This window comes from Amblyraja radiata, chromosome 17 (assembly GCF_010909765.2).
Source record: "Amblyraja radiata isolate CabotCenter1 chromosome 17, sAmbRad1.1.pri, whole genome shotgun sequence".
In the NCBI taxonomy this organism is placed as follows: domain Eukaryota; kingdom Metazoa; phylum Chordata; class Chondrichthyes; order Rajiformes; family Rajidae; genus Amblyraja; species Amblyraja radiata.
In genome coordinates, this window is record NC_045972.1 from 6,592,955 (window position 1) to 6,596,836 (window position 3,882).

Here is a 3,882-nt window from a genome sequence, read left to right on the forward strand (position 1 = left end):
ATGTTATTGATTTGTAATTAGCCTGATTTATAATTAGTTGACAAAATCTTAATGTATTAATCCGGAATATCCAGGGGGATGGGATAAGTGTAATATTAAAATGACATGCAAGGTGTCAGACTGTCTGTCACAACATAGAGCCCTGATAACCCATTATTTCCTTCAGTTAAATATTGGGAAGGTAGCACTATTGTCATTTGCCAATCAATTATTATGTTTGTTTACCTCACTGACTATTTCTAACCCCTCCCCCGCCCCAATTCCTTTGACAGGTTGAATAGAAATGTCCCCAATCTCATTGTTTTATTAATTGAACACATAGATGAACATCCTCAAGTAGTGTAATCAGATGGAAACTGATTCAGATGCGATATTTAAGAGCTTGTTCAAAGAAGGGGCATATTTTAAAGGAGTGACAGAGATTCTTGCAGGGCAATGTGTGAGGAGATTGTTATTTGTCTTTAGTTTTACCTTGACCCAGGACATCTGAAGATTCAAAGTTTAATACAGTAATTGTGCTGATATTGACCCCAACCAACCACGTAATGAATATCATTCATTCCGGAGGTTTTACTTTTATGATGTCATTTAAACTTCACTTGGATTTCAATCACTTAAATCTAAAAAAAAATTGCCCTTGGTACATATTAACTGCAATGTAATAATGTATGCATGTTGGTAGGTGCAATCAAAACAAAGATCTTTTTATCATTGTTGTGCTATGAAAACCACAGAAAATATTATGTACTCTCAAGATCACATTTAATAGAATAATATTGCTTATTATGGGGATGGGTGCAAGAGCAGAGAGACAGAGGGTGTAAAATAGTAAGATTAAATGAGAACTTACCAGTTTGAAGTTTGATCTGTATTTTATGAGGAGTTACGATGAGGGATTACGTGAAGAACCCGCTCAGTGCGCAGGCGCGGCATACTTCCAAGCAGCGGTGTGGAATCACAGATAGACACAGTTATTTGAAGTAAACATAGTAAAGATAAGGAGACATCAATTTATTAGTTTGATCCATATAATGAGGGTGGGAGCGGAGGGCACGTAATCCCTCATCGTAACTCCTCATAAAATACAGATCAAACTTCAAACTGGTAAGTTCTCGTTTAATCTTACTATTTTACTTCGGAGTCACGTGAGTGACTACGTGAAGACTTCAAAGCTCTGTGATTTCAAACCGTGTAACAGTTCATACTTCACTCGCTGCCGAAGTCATTCGAGGGAGGAAGTATGTTATCGTAATCAACCATGAATCTGTTTGTAAAAACAATAATGGTGTTATTTTTATTAGTGTGCTGCAAGGGCATCAGAATTTCCCCTGAATAAGGGGATTAATAAAGTATTTATCTATCTATCTATCTATCTAACAACAACAAGACCAATTGCTCCCCCGGGCTTAAATTATATATTTTTTGCAGATTCTTTTTCTGCAAACGATACAGGTTCTGTCAGTGGTTTGTTATAAAAGTTTGGAACGTATACTCCCTAGACCACCCTGCAGTAGCCAGGATGTGGTCCATAGGCTCGTCCATCCTCTTAGTTACTGACGTGGAAGCTGTCCTGGTGGAATAAGATTTTATACACGTTAGTATTTACTCCAGCAACTCCCAGTACCTGCTTGAGCCACTAGAGATAGTTTAGCTCGTCACCCGACCATGAGGTTTCCTGTGGCTGACCCATAAGGCTTTTTCCTCTCCCTCGGTATTCCTTATTGTGTCGATCTCTAAGTGGGTCATGACACATAAAACGTGGTTCAGGTGGGTATGCCCGGAATTTCATGACTGGACCTGATGTTCCTGGTCTGTTCTGTTTGGCCAACCCTTGAATGGGCATGTGACACTATCTGGTGTTATAACCATGTTGTCCCATCGCAGTAGATGGGAGAGCTGGCTCTTTGTGTTGATGTAAGGCCACCAGCATGTCCATCTTCAGGGTAGGCTGTTCCAGGGTGAGGGACCTGGCTGGTGATCATCCCCTAAGGTATGTCAGGATTTCACTGACATCCCAATTTGGGTGTACCTATTTCTGGGGAATGGATTGATATACCTCTCCTGTATCTGATCACCAGTGAGTGGTACCCAAGTTGAGTAGTCTGACAGAACATGTCCTTCATTGTGGTGAAGACCTGCCAGGAGCTCCAGTACAGTTTTTTGTTTTTTTTGTTTTTTTTTGTTGTTATAGTTGAATGTGTAATTCCTGTTTTGGAAAACAGAGTACCATTTCTTGATGCTCCTCAGGTATGTTCCCTAGGATATGCGACGGAATGCTGTCATCAGGTTGATAGTGCTGCTGATCCAAGCACAGCAATGGTCTTCCCAATTCTGCAATTCTTTTAATGACCATGTCGAGGATCACTGGGAACCATGCTTGTGGACTTGGTCCACTGTAATTTGCGTAGTACCCGACTGATGAAGGCGTAGTACCTATTGAAGAGGTAGAAGGAAAGGAAAACATAGAGATTAGGTTCCCCCCACCCCTCAATACGCGGGAATGTCTCCATTGCCGCTGCCTTGAGATTGGTTTCATGTGACGTAAATTAGTACGTGGTGATTTAATTGGATATAAGGAATCGATATCTGGTGTCCATATTGCTTAGTAATTTCAGCAAATATTTTTGGTTTAAATGTATGTTTACAGTATTTAGCTCACCTGATAGGTGAGTTACTGATGGTCAAACATGTTTGACGACATACGGTTTCCAATTGTTAATAAATTGTCACCTAATATCGATGTTCTCCGCCCAAGTGGTTTGGTATATGCCACCACTGTGATGTTGTTATCTTATAAACGAACATGCAAATTTGGTGGATTACTGAGCAAATGCTTCACTAGAATTAAGTAAGTTAATATATAACATGTTTAAGTCAATTCATATTGGCATTAAGTATTACAAGCTCCGTAACACATCAGGACACATAAGATGTTACTCAAAACAGGTGGAAGTGTACAACCATAATCCTTCCTGCCGATAAATTCCATGATAACACTACAGATTAATCCATTTGCCCCCATATTACAGGTATGGAGATAGTTTTGAACACTAGTACCTCAGCATATAGGAAAGGTACAAAGTTCAGTAGCTGGTAATGCTGCTATATCCCAATTACTTTGCCACGTAGTTGATTGGTGGTTAATGCACCATGACTGATAGTCTTAATGAATACCAGATAACAAAGTTGTGGATGGTCAACGTAAATATCTGGATATATATTTTGTGCACCGTTCCCAGAGGCACTGCACGTGGAGTGGACGGAGCAAGCCCCTATTCCATCTCCCTGTTCCAAAATTCAATTTAATATATGGTCCCTAGATAAGGGACGTATCAGATTATTAAACTGATAAGAACAGATACTACACTTGATCTTAGCCAAAAGGCCGAGAAGCGATGCAGCTAAAGCTGTATCCAAGGATAGTTTGTCGTTAATATATAGACATGCCATGACGGAATGTTTCTAAGTGTCAGGGCTAGTTGATTCTGGATAACTTTGACTTAAATGCCGCAACGCTCATCATGGTTACTCCATCCAGGTAATTGCGGTATATCCGAAACTTATATGAGAAGGTACTGAATAGTGTGCATCTTCAAGGTCGATGTCTACCATAAAGTATCCTTGGATCCATAGTAGTAGTTACAAATCCCATGAATGGGTATACCTGGTGAAATACTCAAGTGGTTTATCAACGATGGTGCGACATTCACCATCGTGGGAGAGTAGACCCCTTGGGGTGCTTGCTGAATTGGTGGCAAGATATTAATTCTATTCCCCTTGTATTTATTTTTTGGTATATAACTACCAAGAGTGATAGCTTCCTAACCAGACGTGATTCACCCACCCCTTGTTAGTACAACCCTTAACCTTTATGTGATGGTA

General features: G+C 39.9%; 1 pseudogene; it reads right to left on the bottom strand.

Moving 5' to 3' along the window:
• Window positions 1–3,217: 3,217 nt before the first annotated feature.
• Window positions 3,218–3,397, bottom strand: LOC116982988 (annotated as a pseudogene).
• Window positions 3,398–3,882: the final 485 nt, after the last annotated feature.